The sequence below is a fragment of the Dromiciops gliroides genome, chromosome 1 (genome assembly GCF_019393635.1).
Source record: "Dromiciops gliroides isolate mDroGli1 chromosome 1, mDroGli1.pri, whole genome shotgun sequence".
NCBI lineage: Eukaryota > Metazoa > Chordata > Mammalia > Microbiotheria > Microbiotheriidae > Dromiciops > Dromiciops gliroides.
Genome location: NC_057861.1, coordinates 618,593,680 through 618,615,778, shown reverse-complemented (window position 1 = coordinate 618,615,778; position 22,099 = coordinate 618,593,680).

Sequence of the window (22,099 nt, the reverse complement as noted above, 5' to 3'; positions counted from 1 at the left end):
AGGAATTGGAATTACAACTAATAATCACCTATCCATCAAAATTGAGTATAGTCTTTCAGGGGGAAAAATGGGACTTCAAATGAAAAAGAGGACTTTCAGGTATTCGTGATGAAAAGACCTGAACTGAATAGAAAATTTGACCCTAGAGAAGCATAAAAAGGTAAACAGGAAAAAAGAAATTAAGAGGGATATTAAAAGGTTAAACTGTTTACATTCCTACATGGTAAGATGATACTTCCAACTCATAAGAAAATTTTTAGAATTAGGGCAGATGATAAAAATAAATTTAGACAGAAGGCACAGGTGGGAATTGATTATGAAGGGATGATATCTGCAAAGTATTTATTTTTTATCTTTTTATCTTTTTGGGGGGGGGTGGTTGGAGTTGGGTGACATGCCTGGGGTCATGTAGTTGGTGAGTGTCTTGTGTCTGAAGCTGGATTTGGGCTGGGGTCCTCCTGGGTCCAGGGTGGATGCTTTGTCCACTGTGTCACCTAGCTGTCCCATGATGACATCTTTAGGGTAAAATTGAGGGGTGAAAGGAATGTACTGGGGGAGGGGGAAGGGGAGAGGTAGAATGGGGTGAAATCCCACATGAAAGAAACAGGAAAGGGCTTATGGAGTGGAGGTAGAGATGGGGAAGGAGCAGGGCAGTGAATGAACCTTATACTCATCAGAATAGGCTCAAAGACCTTAATCTCATCAGAGTTGACTCAAGGAGGGATTAACATACACACTCAATTGATTAGAGTAATCTGTGTAACCCTTCAGGAAAGTAGGAGGGAAAGGGGATAAGGAGGGAGGGGTGAAAGAAAAGAGGGCAGATTGGGGGAAGGTGCAGTCATAAACAAATCCATTTTGAGGAGGGATAGGGTGAAAGAAGATAGATAATAGAGTAAATATCATGGGAAAGGGAATAGGATGGAGGGAAACTTAACAATAGTAACTGTGAAAAAGAAAAAAGGAAAAAATGTACAAAAAATATTTATAGCAACTCTTTGTGGTGGCTAATAATTGGAAATTGAAGGAATGTCCATCAATTGGGGAATGACTGAACAAGTTGTGGTATATGACTGAACAAGTGGTATATGATTGTAATGCAATATTACTGTGCCTGGAAAGACTCATATGAACTGATGTATAGTGAAGTGAGCAGAACCAGGAGAACACTGTGCACAGTGACAGCATTATAGCTCTATGAGCAATTGTGAATGACTTAACTACTCTCAGCAATACAATGATCTAAGACAATCCCAAAGGACTAATGATGATGCATACTATCCACTTCCAGAGAAAGAACTGATATTGATTGAACACAGACTGAAGCATGCTATTTTGTGCTTTCTCTTTTTTTTTCTTGAGTCTTTTTATGTAAAATGACTAATATGGTAATGTTTTACATAATTGCACATGTAAAACCTATACTGATTGCTTGCAACCTTGGGGAGGGAGGAGGTGAAGGAGGGAGGGAGGGAATGAGAGAGGGATAGAATTTGGAACTCAAAACTATAAATAAATAAATAAATAGATAGATAAATAGATAGATAGATAGATAGATAGATAGATGATAGATAGATAGATAGATAGATAGATAAATGAGTGAATGAATAAACAAATAAATGAATAAATAAATAGGTAAAAAGATAAATGAATGAATAAATAGATGAACTAATGAATTAATAAATAAATGAATGAATAAAGAAATAAATGAATGGATGAATGAATGGATAAATAAATGAATAAAACAAGATTAAAACAATAAATAAATAAATAAATGAGTAAATGAATGAATAAATAAATAGATAAATTAATAAATAGATAGATACATAGATAAATAAATAAGTGAATGAATGAATAAATAAATAAATAAATGGCCTATGGCATGTCTTTCTCACACAAATAGCAGCCAGGCAGGAACAAGGAAAAGAAAGAGATTTGCTTCAGCTGGTTAGTGCTTTGTGAATGACCTCAGTTCTGGTTCAGCAGTCAATCACAATCCATCTCTTCACTTCATAATTCAGTTAAAGAATGTACATGCTCTGGGGGCAGCTAGGTGGCACAGTGGATAAAGCACTGGCCTTGGATTCAAGAGGACCTGAGTTCAAATCCAGCCTCAGACACTTGACACTTAACTAGCTGTGTGACCCTGGGCAAGTCATTTTACCCTCATTGCCCTGTAAAAAGAAAAAACAACACAAAAGCAAAAACAAATGTTGAAAACTTTCTCTACATGTAACTAGAAAATAATAAAAGGAAAAAAAAAATGTACATGCTCCAAATTGGGGAATAGGAACCCTCCATGCCTTTCCCACTAGGCCTGGGAGCAGAGAACTTTGTTCATGTGGAAAAGATCAGGTCTCTGAGCCACTTTTCACAGAAGTATGTTATAGGCTTTGTAGTGTGTCATTTAGATAGATGGTGGTTGTTTAGGAATACGTCCATTGTGACCTTATATGAGAAGACGAAGGAAGGAGAAGTATAAAGGTGGAAGGAGGAAAAAGAAGGAAATAGGTGAAGGAAATGGCCACAGAGAAATATCTTTCTAGATATTTAACCTGAAATGCCCCTTCTCCTTCTGTTGATGTCAGACTCTGGACATTGGATTGGAAGGTAGTTTGGTTTATACAGGAGATGTTGAGAGTGCTATGTAATGGATTTTCTGATATTTATCCTATATCTCTATTTTAAATAAATTGTCCCTTTTTGCCCTGCCATGATTGATGTATATCATGTGATTACTACAGGTATAAAACAAGGCATCTAGTAAAAATAGCATAGTAAATATAAAGCATTTCTTCCATGAACCTAAGCCACACTCTCACACAAATACATACATCTATGGGAAAAGAGAACACATATAGAAAACACATGTGGCTTGGAGCCCATTCAAGGAGGGCCTTGAGTATAGGGAACATCTGTGGCCAGGGTTGATATATATTGGGGTACATGACTGATGGTGTCTCCTGGGACTGTCATTATGTAGCACCCACCAGGTCTGTTCCCCACTGGTCTTGTATTGCATATGGTTCCCACCAGACTCACGTCTCTACTAAATACATCATCTCTACCAGTTTCTACTCCCTACTGGTCTTGCATAGCTTTTGCTTAGCTTCAATCCACTACCCCAATATCACCTTTATCTCCCTTAACACTTAAGGTGTGTTGGTCCCTTAGCTAGAAGGCCAGTTTAAACTATAATAGTCCCAAATTCCTTGATATGTCCCAATCCCATATCATCATCATCCATACAGAAGAGGAGTTCTTACCATGGGGCCCACAGTCAGGTCCATAGATAGATTTCAGGGGGTCCATAAACTGCTTGAGGGGAAAAACACCTTTATTATTTTCCCTATTTATAACTTGGAATTTGTTTCTTTAAAATAATGTCCAGCTTAAGTAACTTAAAAGTATTTTTAAGTTTAGCTACTTTACTAAAGGCTTCTTTTTTTAAAGGAAAAATGCTAATCTCATATTCACTAAACAAACTTTTTTTTCCTTTTGTTTGTTTTTGTTCATTCAACAAACATTTATTATGTACTTAATATGTACCTGGAACTGTGGTTTGCTATGGGATTTCTTTTTTTTTTTTAAATAAAAGTATTTTATTATTTTCCAATTACATGTAGAAATAGTTTTCAACATTTGTTTTCATAAGATTTCTAGTTTCAAATTTTTCTCCCTCCTTCCCTCCCTCCCCCCTCCCCAAGACAGCAAGCAATCTGATATAGGTTATATGTGTACAATCACATTAAACATATTTCTGCATCAGTCATGCTGTGAAAGAAGAATCAGAGAAAAAAGGAAATATCTCAAAAAAGAAAAGCAAAAAAAAAAATAGATTCCATAATTCTTTTTCTCTGGATTTGGAGAGCATTTTCCATCATGAGTCCTTTGGAACTATGTTGGACCACTGTATTGCTGAGAAGAGTCAAGTCTATCACAGTTGATCAAAACACAATGCTGTTGATACTGTGTACAAGGTTCTCCTGGTTCTGCTCATCTCACTCATCATCAATTCATGCAAGTCCTTCCAGGTTTCTCTGAAATCCGCCTGTTCATCGTTTCTTATGGCACAATAGTATTCCATTACATTCATATTCCACAACTTGTTCAGCCATTCCCCAACTGATGGGCATCCTTTCAATTTCCAGGAGCTATAAATATTTTTGTACATGTGGGTCCTTTTCCCTTTTTCATGATCTCTTTGGGAAAAAGACCTAATAGTGGTTTTGCTGGGTCAAAGGGTATGCACAGCTTTATAGCCCTTTGGGCATAGTTCCAAATTGCTCTCCAGAATGGTTGGATCAGTTCACAGCTCCACCAACAATCCATTAGTGTTCCAATTTTTCCACAGCGTCTCCAACATTTATTATTTTCCTTTTTCGTCATATTAGCCAATCTGATAGGTGTCAGGTGGTATCTCAGAGCTGTTTTAATTTGCATTTCTCTAATCAATAGTGATTTTGAGCATTTTTTCATATGGCGATAGATAGCTTTGATTTCTTCATCAGAAAACTGCCTGTTCATATCCTTTGACCATTTCTCAATTGGGGAATGACTTGGATTCTCATAAATTTGATTCAGTTCCCGATATATTTTAGAAATGAGGCCTTTATCAGAAATACTGGCTATAAAAATTGTTTCCCAGCTTTCTGCCTCCCTTCTGATTTTGGATGCATTGCTTCTGTTTGTACAAAACCTTTTTAATTTAATGTAATCAAAATCATCCATTTTATATTTCATAATATTCTCTACCTCTTGTTTGGTCATAAACTGTTCTCCTTTCCATAAATCTGAGAAGTAGACTATTCCTTCCTCTCCTAATTTGCCTATGGTATCACCTTTTATGTCTAAATCATGTACCCATTTTGACCTTATTTTAGTATAAGGTGTAAGATGTTGGTCTATGCCCAATTTCTTCCATACTATCTTCCAGTTTTCCCAGCAGTTTTTGTCAAATACTGAGTTACTATCCCAGAAGCTGGAGTCTTTGGGTTTATCAAACAGTACATTACTAAAGTCATTTACTACTATGTCTCCTGTACCTAACCTATTCCATTGATCTACCACTCTATTTCTTAGCCAATACCAAATAGTTTTGATGACTGCCACTTTATAGTAAAGCTTCAGATTTGGTACAGCTAGCCCACCTTCCTGTGCATTTTTTTTCATTAGTTCCCTTAATATTCTTGACCTTTAAACACCTTTATTTATGGTTCAGTGGATAATGTACTGTGTGCCTGGAGTCAGATCTGAGTGCAAATCTGGTCTCAGACACTGACTAGCTGTTTCACACAGGACAAATCACTTAACCCTGGTTTGCTTATTCCACTGGTCTTGTATTCCACTAGAGAAAGAAATGGCAAACCACTCCAGTATCTTTGCCAAGAAAACCCCATATGGGGTCATGAAAACTCAGCCATGACTAAACAGCAACAAATTTTTACCAGGCTTGAACTGAATTTGACCCTTTCCTTTGATTATGAATATAGGTAATGTGAGGAAATGGAGATTGATCGCCTCTCAATAAGAATATAGGGGGCAGCTAGGTGGTGCAATGGATAAAGCACCGGCCCTGGATTCAGGAGGACCTGAGTTCAAATCCTGCCCCAGACACTTGACATTTATAAGCTGTGTGACCCTGGGCAAGTCACTTAACCCTCACTGCCTTAAAAAAAAAAAAAAAAGAATAATCACCATTCAAAAGGTCTCCTCCCCCCACCCCCAGACAAAATCACGTGGTTCAGGGAAACCCTGAGCTGGTCACAAATTAGGCTGCTCCTGAGATGTGTCCATATAAGGGAGGAATTGAAGTATTGTCCCTGCATCACCTCCCCCATTGGCTAAGAAATACTGCGTTCTGATTAGCTAGTTTTTGCATGTAGATTGTAACCCTTGAGTAATCGGACCAATGATGAAAAATGGGAGGGGCGATATCGCATTAAAGATTAGGAGATAAAAGGGGATCTATGAGCCTCTATTTTTTGGTCACCCACCAGCTGCACACGGGGTGGCCCATTTTCACAAGAATGACAATAAATGAGCCTTTGACACATCACCACCACTGAGTTCCAGACAATTATTGAGGAGTCATTTTCCTCACAGGCAACTGTCGAATATTAAAATATAGTTTTTGTATCTGCCTGCTTCCTACAAACAGATCAGAGAAATAATGTTTAATTTCTCCTACAAAATTAATAAACAGATCAGAGATATTATAATATTTTATAATATCTCCTACCAAAAAAGTAAAAACAGATCAGAGACATGTCTCCTACAGAATGTTTGGGACAAAATTGCCTCAGTTTACCCAAATAACTTGAGGAGACCACCAAGTCAAGTAGAGGCAGATTTATTACATTCTCATGAGAACGGGCGACCCCATGACCCCATTTCAAGGGCTGAGGAGAGCACTGATGGGTTCATGAGTTGGGTTTTTATAGAAATTTTGAGGGGTGGGTCCTCTTGTGCACAGGATAAGCTCACAATCTAACATCCAATCCTGTCTCACCCAGAGTGCGTGTTCAGCTCGTAATCAGGGTATGATGCATGCTCAGCTATGTCTGAGAGCTAGGGGAAAGGGGAGGGGGAAAAGGTCAAATCAAGAGAGGGGTGAAACCCCTCCAAACCACTCCACCTGGGTAAGGAGGGGCAAAGGGGTGGAAGGGAGTAATGGTACCAGGATCTGGTACCAGGGGGAGTTAGGACATAGGAATGTAAAAGGGGAGGTAGTATCTAGGACGGGTTCGACCTAGCAAAAGACATCTTCTCCTGCCTGGTCATGAGGTGTGTTGTAGCAACAGCCTAACAAGAACTGGGGTTTGGAATGTAGGCAAGGGGGGACGGTACATCAGGTTCAGTAAGGCAAAATACACAATTTCTATTATAAGCAATGGAATTAAACATGAACAAAATGATCTGACTACAACAGGGACTGGGGGCTGGGTACTTTCCAGACCCCATCCTCAGAATCTAAACTGACTCAAGTCCACCTATCCCATACAAGAACAAAACCAGATCAGAGACAGACAGAAAAAACATAATATCAATTTAATATTTTTATCCCAAGAAGAAAGATAACACAACATGATCATGTGGAGACTCCCCTCCTAAGAGAAAAGCTTGGGGGGACTCCCCATTTCTGAGGGTATATATGGTTTCAGTCCACTGATTACAGGGCATTGTCAGTTTCCATTGTATGATACAGAAATCAACCCAGAAGCAAAAAACAGTTTAACAATTTCAGTTATAACAAGTATGGAGGGAATACAGAAGCATCATGATAAGACTACAGGATTCCAAAAAAGGGTTTGGCAAGGATGAGGATGCCCAGATGTTACCATAAGATAGGGACTTACTATCCTGAGGGAAAAGAAGTCACTAGGTAGGTCTGGAGTTCAGTTGAAGGACATTTTACCCCTATTAACCCAGGGTTTCATAAAAAAAATCCTTTTGGATAATAAGGCACCTCCATCAAATCCAGGTGATCCATATACTCATTTAACACAACAAACCACAACAGTCAAAAGGGTCCATGAAACAAAAGTGGTTAAGAGCTCCTACATAGAGGTGGCTTTCCCAGCAAACTACCAAAGGCTCCTTAGTTTGGTACCTCCCCCAACCCCACCTCCCCTTTTTAATTCTAAACTCCTGTCTTATCCATGTCTTATCCATAGAAGGGGAAAGGCACTGCCACAAAACTAAACCCAGGGGCAAGGTAATCATTATCTACACCAGTTTAACCTCATTCCTGTCTTTAATATGTATACGTAACTAATTAAGCCTTTCCAGGCTTTTCCAGCCCACCCTTCCATTTGGGCCTCCAGTCAATTTCTGGGGTCTAATTAATTTAAAATTCCTGCCCTGCTAAGGGTGTATTCATTGAATGTAGAAAGCACTCAATAAATGTTTGCGACTGATTTTCATCAACTCCTGTGGCTCACCCTTGTATAAGGAAGCCTAACTTTTTTGCCTCAAGTTTGTCTTTGGTTCTGGTGATAATGTGGAAAGCCAAATTTATCCATCTTCTGATATTAGATGGTTCCAGGCACAGAAGATTAAGTAGTCTGGACTAAGATTAAAAATATGACACAACTGTACCTAGTAGCAAATATGGAGGTGACAGGCATGGATATTTGTCAAATATGGAAGTATCCTTTCCTCTGATTTAAGAAAAGAGAAGTTTCAGTCAAGTCAACAGCAATGCAGGGAAAGACTGAGCCCTCCTGCCTTCAAACCTTCAAACTTTTGCTGATACTATTCTCCTCCCTCTTTACCTCTGCCCTCCCCCCCCCACATCCTCTGGGACTTGTGTAACACCACCTCTTAATGGACTTTAAGAGACTATTTTCTTTTTCTTTTTCTTTTCTTTTCTTTTTTTTTTTGCAGGGCAATGAGGGTTAAGTGATTTGCCCAGGGTCACATAGCTAGTAAGTGTCAAGTGTCTGAAACCGGATTTGAACCCAGGTCCTCCTGAATCCAGGGCTGGTGCTTTATTCACTGCGCCACCCAGCTGTCCCCAGGACAGGGACTATTTTCTATGAAATATAAAGTACATGGAGGAAAGTGTAAGAAGGGTGGAAAGGGGGTAGCTAGATGGCGCAGTGGTTAAAGTACCGGCCCTGGATTCAGGAGTACCTGAGTTCAAATCCGGCCTCAGACACTTGACATTTACTAGCTGTGTGACTGTGGGCAAGTCACTTAACCCCCATTGCCTAAAAAAAAAAAAAAAAAGAAGGGTGGAAAGGTACAAAGATGTGAGGTTAGAAAGAATTTTAAGTGCCAAACAGAAGAAAAGATTAAAAAGTGGCAAGAATACACAAAAGAAGTATACAAGAAAGTCTTAACACCAACAATAACTACAATGGATGCAGTACTCATCTAAAAATCAGACATCCTGGAGAATAAAGTCAGGAGAGACTTAGGAAGCCTTGGTAACAATAAGGCTAGTATAGATGACAGAATTACAGGTGAGCTATTTAAAATCCTAAAATCCTAAGTGTTGTATTCAATATGTCAGCAAATTTGGAAAATTCAGCAATGGTCGCTAGATTGAAAAAAGATCAATTTATGCTTCAATCCTAAAGAAGAGTAATGTCAAAGATTGTTCAAATTACTGAACAATTTGCACTCATTTCACACACTGGCAAGGTTATACTTAAGATTCTACAAGGTAAGCTTCAGCAATAAGTGACCCACAAGAACAGTCTGGTTTTTAGAGGTAGAGGAACTAGAGACCAAATTGCCAACATTAGCTGAATTATGGAGAAAGCAAGGAAATTCTTGAAAAATATCTATTTCTATTTCATTGACCACACTAACACCTTTGATTATATGGATCACAACAAAATGTGGTATGTCTTCAAAGAGATGGGAGTACCTCATCATCTTACTTGTCTTTTAAGGAGTCTATATGTGGGTCAAGAAGGAACAGTTAGAACTGAACATGGAACTAAACAGCTGATTGGTTAAAGACTGAAAAAGGAGTATGACATTGTCACCTTAGCTATTTAACTTATATGCAAAGTACATTAAGAAAATATCAGGCTAGATTAATCAAAAGCCAGAATTAAGGCTGCTGGGAGAAATATCAACAATCTTAGATATACAGGTGATACCACTCTGATTGCAGAAAGTGAAGAATTAAGCTTCTTTTTAAATTTTATTTAGAATTTTTCCCCAAATTATATGTAAAAACAAATTTAAACGTCAATTTTTAAAACTTTGTGCTCTAAATTCTCTTCCTCCCTCTCTTCCCACCCTCTTAAGAATTTAAGCAATTCAATACAAGTTATACATGTGTAGTCAGGCAAAACATTCCCACATTGGTCAGATTGTGAAAGAAAACAGACCAAAAAAACTTTAGAAAAAGAAACTAACAAAAAATTATGCTTCAATCTGTATTCAGATACCATCAGTTCTTTCTCGGGAGATGGATTGCATTTTTCATAAGTCCTTCAGTTGTCTTGGATCATTATATTGCTGAAAATAACTAAGTCATTCACAGCAGATCATCTTACAATAATGCTTTTACAATTTTGTATACAGTGCATTTCACTTTGCATCAGCTCATGTAAGTCTTTCCAGGTTTTTCTGATGGCATCTTGCTCATCATTTCTTATAGCACAATAGTGTTCCATCATAATCTTATCCCACAATTTGTTCAGCCATTCCCCAATTGATGGACATCTCCCCAATTTCGAATTCAACTTTTTAAAAAAATCTCTTTCTGTATACCAACCTAATAGTGGTATTACTAGGTCAAAGAATATGCATAATTTTATAGCCCTTTGACCATAGCTCCAAATTGCTCTTCAGAATGTTTGAATCTGTTTACAACTTTACCAAGTGTATTAATGTCTTATTTTCCCCATATCCCCTATAACATTTGTCATTTTCCTCTGCTGTCCTATTATCCAATCCAATGCATATGAGGTAGTACCCAGAATTGTTTTGACCTGAATCTCTCCAATCAGTAGTGAGTTAGACCATTTTTTTCACATGGCTATCAGTAGGAATTAAGCTTCTTAAGGAAGATAAAAGAAGAGAGTGTAAAAGTTGGCTTGAAGCTTAACATCAAAAAAACTAAGATGTTGGCAACTGGCCCCATCACTTCCTGGCAAATAGAGGGAGAAGAAATAGAAGCAGTGTCAGATTTTATATTCTTGGGCTCAAAGATCACTACAGATAGCAATTGTAGCCACAAAGGTAGGTATAGTCAAAGGTATGGTTTTTCCAGTAGCAAGGTATGACTGTGAGAGTTGGCTATAAGGGAAACCAAGTGCCACAGAATTGACACTTTCAATTTGTGGTCCTGGAGAAGATTTGACACAAGGAGATCAAATCAGTCAATAGCTATGTGACCCTGGCCAAATCACTTAACCTCTGTTTGCCTCAGTTTTCTCAACTGTAAAATGGGGGTAGTAACAGCATCTACCTCTTAGAGTTGTTATGAAGATTAAATGAAATGATATTTGTAAAGATCTCTGCATAGTGTTTGTCACATAGTAGCAGTATATTGTAAGGGCCTAAAATTCTAGCTATGATGTCTAAAATCTAATGAGTGGTTACCTTCAATTAGAAGCTTTAGCAAGAGTTTAGACTTTTAAGTATTTATTAAAGTGCATCAGAAGTTGGTGAGGAAAGAGTGTGAGAGCCTTTTTTCCTGCTCCGCTGGTCTCCTGGCTGCGCTGCACAGACAGACGTTGACTAGAGTTTGACTCGGCCCGGCTCTCGGTTAACAGCACGCGCTTGACTCGGTCTCTTGCCCCAAAGGTGGCCTTCGGCTTTTGGTGAGTTTTATACGGAATATAGACTAAGCCTAGACTTAAGATGATTTGTATTGTATTTCTACTTTCCTATCCTTCTAATCAACATCACCTTGTGACTACCATACAATAAAAGCTCTAACTAGAAAACCAGAAGCTTCTTCCATTTACTAGTCTGGGAGATCAATTAAGGGAAAGGTTAAGTAGGGGAGATTTATGATCTAATATCCAATTTTAATCTCACAAGAGAGAGAGGTAAAAATCTAACTATCTCTAATAGCACCCTCCATCTCACCCACCAAAGCCGAGGTCAGGAACCCAAAAGGTCCTCCCCTCAGCAGCTTCTCCCAGAACCTCTTGTGAAACAGGAAACGAGACCGGCTGCGCACACACACAGCTCCAAGCTAATTGGCTGGTAACTTAGATTGACACAACTAACAGGCGGTAACTTCCAGGGGCTAAAGTCACATGGTTTCCAAGTCACATGCTTTCTCCTCATGGCGGAGCTTCCCTGCAATATTTTTCTCAACAGGTTGGTAGCGCTCTAAATCTCACAATATAAATGCTTATTCCTCACCCCATCGTTTATTATGTGATTAATAGATAGTCTTCAGGCAGATGGCATAAGAGGTCTGAAATTAAGATCCGTCAACTAGCATCTTTCAACACCTACTATGTCCGAGGTACTGTGTTAAAGCAGAAGCCTTGGAAAGTAGAATGGAGCTTTGCTAGATGGTTTAAAGAAGCCTGAAGCATCATTTCTGAAAAAGGCAATTCCAAAAAGAGCATAACAAAAGTCCCCAGTCATTTGCCCTGGGAGGTCTGAATCTAAAAGGTAACTTGAAGCACAGGAAAGAAGTGTAGCCCATCACTAGACAGCAGTGGAGAAGACTGAAGAAAGCAGCAGTGATGGAGGTAGTAAGGCAGCAGTTTGGGCATAACTGTGGAGGCCAAGGTTAGGTGATTGAGGGCAGAGAAGTGCCTTTGGGACCACAGCTACAGAAGCATTTAGTGGGATTCACTGTGGTGGAGGCAGAGAATAGCCGGCTTGTCCAGTGACAATGAAAGAGGCAAAGAGCTACCAAGACAAGTTTTCTAGCACAAGGCAACTCTACCTTGAGAGCTTAGAGTGTAAGTCTCTCTACCTTCTTTCCCATCTCTACTTATGCCCTGACCTACTCCTTTATCCCATTGGCACATAAAGCTGTGAAGGGAAGTATTTTACATTGCTCTATGAAGGTTAAAAATTACTTTGTTGCATGAATTATATATAGTTTAATTAAACGCTTTACCATTTGATTTCTGGCGATTTTCCTGGTCTGTAAGGAAAGTCTTAACTGGAAGGAGTCTTGAAACAAGAATACATTTTCAGTTTCCTGCATTGAACTGAATATAGACTGGGCACAACCAAAGTGGACAGGTTCAGCTTCATTACACAAATAATCATATTACTGACATAAATCAGAATATATGAGAATGAATGAAAAAGCATGAAATAAAAGTATTGAATATGTGCTAAATAGTGGAGATAGAAATAAAAACGCAAGATAGTCTCTGCTCTATAGGGTAAGACAACATGTACAGGATGTTTCAGTTACAAATCAGATGTAAGGGCCCGGTATGTCATCGGGTGCACTAACAATGAAGATGCCATTTCTTTGGTGTCATTTCCATTGATAAAACCATATATTTTTCTTACATTACACCCACCTGTTGCCTTGGTTTCTGGAGTACAGGCTTTTATTCAAATGAATTAAAGTATCCCATATGTAGAAGGGACCACACAATGCTCACATGGTCATATACCTCCTGTGCCACTTTTGATCTCACCTTGTACAATCTATGAAAATGATACAACCTGAAATTTATATTTGAGTTTTCATGCTTTTCCTAGATTATCTAATATTGACATACATGAGTTGAATGCCCTCCACAAATAGGCTTGAAATCACTTTTGCTTATCTGGACTTCCCATCATACTAGTTTGTTTATGGTCCCTCTTTCCATAAAACATCTCATAGATCATCTTTGAATGACAGCAAGATCTCTAGCTTAAATTTCAGCTGTGGGCAAATCCCTTTGTTCAACTTCACTACTATAGATTTAATAATCAAATGGCTTGCCATCCTTCCATTTTAATTAGGCTTTCCTGTTGTACCTTTGTCCACAGGTCGTACAACCTTCTCCTTTAAACTTCTTCTTAGTCATTTTCTTCTGCTGACTATTTTCCACCATTTATCAGTGGAGATCATTCACAAGACACTTATACAGCAGAATTCAGTAGGACAGGATAATATGATACCACAAAGCATCATGAGAAAGAAAGAGAGGAGAAACCTAGAAAGGAACAAATCACAGTCCTGAGATAAGCAGCTGAGCATCAATCCAGACTGCTCTGTCCATCTAATAGTGAGAAGTCACAGCCCCACCTACTGGAGTAAGAAGTTTTTGTGTTGTCTCCATACTTGAATTTAACTTATTTGTTGTTTCTTCTCTAACAAAAAGGGCATTTGCTATTTTTCATTTTGTTTTGTTCTTATTTCTTCATGCAAAGTATTTTCATGATACTCTATTTTGCCTCTTGGGAGGATTGACAGCAAGAGACCATATCCCATTTCCGAAGGGAGGCAACTCCAGTTCTTTTCCTTGGGGCCAAGACAGTATGTATACATGGTGGGTTGATCCTGTCAACTGATCTTCCAGCAGCTAAGAAATTGACACCACAGGTATGGTTTCAATGTGTCTACAAGAGTATTTGGTTAGGAAGACTACTACGAGGAAAGATTATGTGCTGTTAGAGGTTTCATATGTGATATAATCCTTCGCCATAATACTTTAACTAGACTTTATTTTTGGATCAAAAAATTTTCAACTCAAAATTTTAAAAATTCAGGTATCCAAATGGTTGTTTGGGGGCTATTAAAGGGGGGAAAAGAAAAATGCATGTACTATTCCATCTAAGCTTCAATATATCAGTATCTGGGTTCTAGTTACATCTACTAAAGACTCATGCATTTAAAAACATTATTCAAAGAAGGGGTTCATAGATTTCCATGACAAAAGGGTACATGATACCAAAAACAGTTAAAAGCCCCTGTTGACAGATTTCCTGTTATCCCAATTCATTTCAAGACAGAAGGCTGCCAACAAATTAATTTTTTGAGCTGGATACTTCACCTGTGTATTATAAGTCTTTGTTTTTATATTGTATCTTATATTCTTCATTAAGTATAAACTCTAGATTTCCAGCCATAAAGCCTTGCTTGTTCCATTAATTTTCTTTTCTTCCCATTTTTAAAATGTTTTATTAAAAACTAAATAATGAACGACAATATAACCAAGCAAACTTGCTTTGCAATTAACAGGTTAATTTCAATGTATAAGGTTTCAGTAGTATAATGGGGGAATCTGGCACTTGTACAGATCCTATCTGTTTGTTTGGCTAACAAGCCTTTTGCTTCTGGGAGAATTGTGATATAAGGGAAGTGTCTTGGATAAACTATGGAGCCTACATAGAGATTTTTTCACTGGTTGCAGTGAATTAGCCACATGGTGGAAGAAGACGGTCTTGTATTGGCTTTAGAAACTTTTGGAGTGGGGCAGCTAGGTGGTGAAGTGGATAAAGCACCAGCCCTGGATTCAGGAGGACCTGAATTCAAATCTGGCCTCAGACACTTGACACTTACTAGCTGTGTGACCCTGGGCAAGTCACTTAGCCCTCATTTGCCCTGCCCCCCAAAAAAAGAGAGAATCAGAAGCTTTAAAAAGGCCTTTCAGAACTGGAAACCTCCACTTTTGCCTCTGTCACTCTTGGGGGACTCTTTCACTCACATTGTCTGGTGAGTGACCTCATAGCCCCCAAGAAATCAATATTTCCATATTAGCCATGTTACAAAATAAAATACAGGGAAAAAAAAACAAGAAAAGTAAAGTTAAAAAATGTTTCAATTTGCATTCAAAATTGAATAGTTAAGTCTCTTGAGGTAGATAGCATTTTTTATCATAGGTCCTTTGGAATTGTCTTGGATCATTGTCATGATCAGAGTAGCCAAGTCTTTCACAATTGATCATTCTTATAATGTTGCTGTTACTGTGTACAATGTGCTCCTGGTTTGCTCACTTCACTTTGCAAGTCTTTCTGATACAAAGGTTTTTTAGTCATTCCCCATAAGATCCCATCAAAATCTTTTTCCATTCATTCTCACATTATTTCATAAATATCTTTCTAGACTCTTTTTATTCTTCAGACATGTCCATCTTAATTGCATTACTTTACTTATACATTACTTTAATGTATCACAATTTAATTATTCCTCTACTATTAGACACTTGAGTTGTTTCAGTTTTTTATGATAGAGAAGGCTGCTATAAAAGTGAACTATTAGATAGTTCTCTCTCTCTCTTTCTCACACACAGTCAGGGAATATTTAAATGATGGCACTTTTGTACCAATAGGTATGCTTATTTTTATAACTTTCACCTAGATTGTGCTCCAAAAATATTGTATAAATTTGCAGTTCCACAGCAATAAATGGGTATAATACCTGTTTTTCCATAACCCCACCAGCATTTTTTAACTGTTTTTGTTATTGTTGGCTACTTAGCGACTTACATATTTGCAAGTGATTATTGACAATTTGAAAATTACTTATTCATATTCCATTCAATTTCCCTAGTCTGCTGATAAATGCGCGCGTGTGTGTGTGTGTGGGGGGGGGGGGGAGGGATTGTTTGTTTTCTGGTAAATACTAACCTACTTAAAAGCCCACACTGTGGCCTATAATATGTGAAACACCCTACTTATCTCTTACATCATGCATTAGTACTTTTATCTTTCAAATACCAACTGAAGGATGGGATGCTTTCCTTAACTAGGCATAAAGACTAGACCTGTGATTATACTGGTATAAGGAATTCACATATGAAAGGACTCCTACTAACATGGGTTGGCTTCTTTCGTGCAGGATGTACCCTTAGAAGAAGGGTCCTCAACTTTTTTTTTTTATATCATGGACTTCTTTGCATTCTGATGAAATGGATGAATACCTTTTCAAATTAATGTTTTTAACTATAGAAAGTAAAATATATAGGATCACAAAATAATAAAAATATTTTTAAAAAAACAAACAAGTTCTTGCAGCCCTGGAGTCAGGAGGACCTAAGTTCAAATTTGACCCCAGGCACTTACTAGCTGTGTGACCCTGGGCAAGTCATTTAACTCTGACTGCCTCCAAAAACAAAACAAACAAAACAAACAAAAAAGAAGTTCTTAGGTTCTAAGTTAAGAACCCTGATCTTGGAGTTTGTTTGTATACTCTGGCTTTATAAAGCCTAATATCAATGGCAGAAACAACATATAAAAATATATAGACAATCAGAATGAGAAAAACAAACAAGATTATTTTTTGCTCTAGTTAATATGTATATTTTTAAAAGGGGGTAAATTTTCAAAAGAAATGCTTGCCTGATAAAGCATACTTATCAAGGTAATATTATCATCCTAATGTTATGATAGTAAATTGCCACTATTTTGTACTTAGTATTTTAGAAAATACAGATGTCTGGGTTTTCCTAATTCTTTTGTGAGATTAAAATTGGATATTAGATCATAAATCTCCCCTACTTAACCTTTCCCTTAATTGATCTCCCAGACTAGTAAATGGAAGAAGCTTCTGGTTTTCTAGTTAGAGCTTTTATTGTATGGTAGTCACAAGGTGATGTTGATTAGAAGGATAGGAAAGTAAAAATACAATACAAATCATCTTAAGTCTAGGCTTAGTCTATATTCCGTATAAAACTCACCAAAACCCAAGGCCACCTTTGGGGCGAGAGACCGAGTCAAGCGCGTGCTGTTAACCGAGAGCCGGGCCGAGTCAAACTCCAGTCAGCGTCTGTCTGTGCAGCGCAGCCAGGAGACCAGCGGAGCAGGAAAAAAAAAGGCCCACTTCCGTTCTCTCCTTGCCTTTTAAGCTCGCACCCCGGAAGTCGAGTGCTCAGCAGGCAATCTGGTGTGCGTTGCAGGCGGACTGGTGTGCGTAGCTCATGCTGTTGGTCTCCTCCCCAAAAGGGTGGTCCTAAAAAAAACTGGCGTCTCTCCATTATCTAACCGACTGTTAAAACTTTTTACCACACTTTATAAAAATTTTTAATCCCAATCTTAACAAACACCAAATAAAAAAGCATTTCTATATACATTGTGAAACAGAAGTATGTGAAACTGTGAATCTATTATATAGTTTACTTTTGTTTTTAAATAGATAACAAATTTAATGTGTAACTTTCAAAGCTAAATTGCTTGTCTTAAGGAACTGCCTAGAGCTCTGAGAGACTACCTAAAAATCTCAGGGTCACAGAGTCAGTATTTTTTGGAGACCAGGTTTGGACTTGGGTCCTTTTTTTGGTTTTGAAGCCACCTCTTTATCCACTATGGAATGTTGCCTCTCAAAAAGTCAAAAGACAAATCTTCAGACAAAAGTAAATCTTAGTTCCTTGGCTATACCCAATCTTGGTACTACTTACTACGTTTCTGTTCCTCTCTTCTCTACCCATGCCAGAAACCTGGGGAACAGCATGGGAAGTGGTCAAGCCTAATTATTGGAGCAGATCTCAGAAAACTTGGGTTACTGAGCCTATTTTCATGGATTGAATCCCCATGTTGGTTTACTACTTTTGTTCTATTTCCCAGCCAACACATGCAGTAACATTCACAGCCCCAACCAGGTGTCTTGAAAATATGAGCCATGTGTCAGAAGGAAAACATGGATCAGTATAAATTCATGTGACTTAATGAAAAAAAAACACACCAAAATATCTACCTTATTGTGTCAGTTACATCCCAAGAAGAGAGTACTAGGGAAAATGGGTGGAAGTTGCAGAGATATACTTAGCTTCATTCTAAAGAAAAATGTCCTTATGACAAAGAGATGTTCAAAAATGGAATTTGATGGTTCAAGAGGTAGTAAGATTCCCATCACTGGAGAGCTTTATGAAGAGGTTGTATGGCTGTTTCTCAATGTCAATTCCCTCCATAAGATCATTTGTCAGTGATCTTATAGAGAGGATTCTTATTATGGGTCGGAATGAATGACTTCTAAGGTACCTTCTAAATCTTAGATTCTGTGTGAACCAAGCACCTGAACATGTGAGAGAGAGCATAATGACTACAAAAAGAACAGTGGATCTGGAACCAGAGGGGCTCAGTGCAAATCTTGGCTTTGCTGAACTACCTATGTGTTAATTACAGTAATCCCTCTGGGATTCTTTATCTGTAAAACAGGAAAAAGTCACCTCTAAAATCTCTTCTACTTCTAAAACTTTGATTTTATGAACCCATAACCCTATGTGCAAAAAAGCTTCATATGAACAGCAAAGCTGCTCCTTGGAAGAGGCCTTAGGAAGTAGGAAGAATTTAATTAGTAGCAACCTGGATATATAGAGGATCAAATATCTCCTTTTCTTCATGAAGAGACACTTTAATGGCTTAAAGGAACAAAGAGAGGCCAAGAGTCCACAATAGAGGGAAAAGGGAGAGAGGTTACAAAAAGAAAAAAAACATTCAGTTAAGAAGAATATCTGAAGATCAAATTTTTCTAACAGGGAGAGGGGGTGGGCTCAGTTAAGCTAGAGAGTAGAAAAGACAGAATCTTTGAGAAGTCATTAAAAAAAAGAATCATGGAACAAGAATAAACTGACTTGATGAGTTGGATAAATGTTCTATAAGGAAAAAAATCAGTTAAAAGATGTTTGTAGAACTGACATGTATAGAAAGGCAGCATGGTGTCTTTGAAAGAACACAGTTCTAGTCCTGTATGTCCTTAAGCAAGTTAGTTAGCTTAGCTGCTGTGGGTTTCATTTTTCTCCTCTATAAAATGAAGGTGAAATGATTCATAAGATCCCTTCCAATTCTGACATTCTGAGTTGGTTTCTACAAGTGCTGTTAAATCTGGCCTAGTCTATCTTATCTCAATGCCTATGGTGAAGTAAATGGAAAAGACAAACATAAACTTGGAGAGATAGTGGAGGACAGAAGGGCTTGGCAAACTGTGGTCCATGGAGTCATGAAGAGTCAGACAGGACTGAACAACAACATGGTGAAATTGGTGAAGGAATTCTTCACAGGCCTGAGGGTACATTGCTAAGGTTGTGAGTTACTACTAGGAGGCTAGTGGGAGGGACTACATTACTGAGCCTCAGATAATATCCACAACACAAAGCCTATGGGGAGTAACTGGACAGAGAACCAGCAGCCAGCTGTTACTGTAACACACTACAAATTGATAAAAGAGAGGATGAGTGGTTAGCAAAATGGCCATAAAATACAAGTAAATTTTGCATTAAAAAACCATTCATCACAGCTCATTACCAATGTCACACAAGGTAAGGCTGGATTTTTATTCTTGTAGGCCTAACACATAAGTAAGACAGACATGTTCTTTGGGCTTTTCTTTCTTTAAATAGTAAAAATTTTGTGAAGTGAAAATACCAAAGTTCAGTAGTAAGGAAACCCTCTGAATAGGAATCATTTGACACTCTCAGTGGACCATAGAGGGAGGGAAAAGTATGGCATTAGTAAAGATCTAAGATTAAGTCCTGTGTCACTTGCTACCAAGAGGTCCATGGGCAGGTCTCTGGGTTTGTTATCTACTATGTAAGACAACACTTGCCTTCCTGGATTCACTGAGTTGCCATGAGGACCAAATAAAATAACATGTATGAAAACTTTGAAAAAAATCTGTTAAGTACAAAACAAATATAATCCTGTGTCAGAGGCTCCCTTATGACAAGTCCTAGGCACAGCTTTGTCACCTTGCAGGGAAAATTAATGCCCGTTGTTTGGAAATGGGGGGAGGGAGGGGCAGGAATCCCTGTTCCTATCACACCCCTTAGTGGAGCCCAGTCAGGGTGGTACTGTGAGTCACAGAGACCTGCAGGATTCTGGGGATACAGAAAGGGGACCCACCAAAAGGAAGAAGAGGAACCATTTGACAGTCCTTACTTAGGCTTATGTTTCAGTCCCTTCTGGATCCTGTAAATAAAATTCATTCTGGTTTGGTATTTTGTGAGCCTGCAAGCTCACAAGTACTCACTAAGGTGAGTTGGTGCTCTCATTTAGGGAACTGTCAAAGATTGGAAGTTTCAGCTGGGTGGGGGTCAATGAACCAGAGAAGTGAGGGGTCCCTAAAGCATAACTAGGCCTTGCCTCATCTGGCATAGCTTTCTTCTAATCCTTTAATGGCATAAAAAGTCCCACTCACATGATGTTGGGTTCCTGCTAACTTGGTTTATATCTGAAGACTACAAGAGTTGTCATACCCTGCCCCACTGACCAGATGAGTTTCCATAAGGAGATGAGAAGGGCTATGTCCAGAACTACTCCTTATTTTGTAGGGCAAAGTAAACCTCATTCTCTTAACTGTTGAGTTGTGAGTGTTTCATTTCAACATTAAACAACATGCTATGTTAGGTCTACCTCTAACACAGGAAAGGTTAGGGTTAGTTCCTCTACATTTCTTATCACTCTAACTCCACTTCTTATCAGACTGAGGGAGATGGGTGGCATAGTGGATAGAGTGTTGGACTTGGAGTCAAGAAGACATGAGTTCAAATTCTGCTTTGGATACATAATAGCTGTGTGACTCTGGGTATCATTTAACCTCAGCCTCAATTTCCTCCTCTGTAAATCTGAGATTATAAGAGTATCTACTATACAGAGTTGTGAGTTACATGTGAAGCACTTTGCAAACCTTAAAGTGCTACCGAAATGCTATTATTATTATTATTTTTTTTGGTGAGGCAATTGGGGTTAAATGACTTGCCCAGGGTCACAGCTAGTAAGTGTTAAGTGTCTGAGACCAGATTTGAACTCAGGTCCTCCTGACTCCAGGGCCGGTGCTCTATCCACTGTGCCACCTAGCTGCCCCAGAAATGCTATTATTTCTACTAACATCCCACTGTGGTTCTGCTCCTGACAAGTATCCATTGTTCTCCATTTCCAATAGCACTCCTATGCCCTTCTTTTTGCTGTTCATGGTCTTAGTGCAGATATGCCACCATTGCTCAGTAACTAATGCCAACTTCTTCTTCTTCTTTTTTGGTGAGGCAATTGGGGTTAAGTGACTTGCCTAGGGTCACACAGCCAGTAAATGTTAAGTGTCTGAGGCCGGATTTGAACTCAGGTCCTCCTGACTCCAAGGCCGGTGCTCTATCCACTGCTCTACCTAGCTGTCCCATGATGCCAACTTCTAAACAGCTAGACCTGATGGTAGCTGGGGGTTACACAGGAATCCTGGTTAACTGTACTGTAACTCTTCCATTCCTGGGGAGTCAGATGACTCATCTCTTTAATCTTGTTCTTTACTCAGTCCCACTGTATTAGCAAAGAGCCTTCAAGTACAGGGAGAAGAGTCTTCCTCCAGGAATCTGACTTAATTCTGGTCAGATTAGATTAAATCATTCTCTCCAATCTCTTCCCTCATCTGCTCCCTGGGTGGCATGCCACACACTTAATCAGTATATCCCATCAAGCATTTTGGGGGTTCAGAAAGGTATTTTTCTTCCCTTTTTGTCTTCTGCCATCCTCCAATATCAGTAGTCAGGTTATGCAAATTGCCCTAGGCATTTTGGATAATACAGAGGCCTTGGTGGATGGGGAGTGGGGTGGGGTAAGGAGACAGTTTGGATTTTGCTAGTCAATAATCTTAGATTAATTCTACTACACAGAGAAGAGGATATCTTGGACAACACCAAGTTCCCAGACCCATCTTTGTGGGGAGATGAGGGAAAACCATATGGCTTTCATTACTAAAAAGAGTTAGGCTGTGTAAATAAGATGT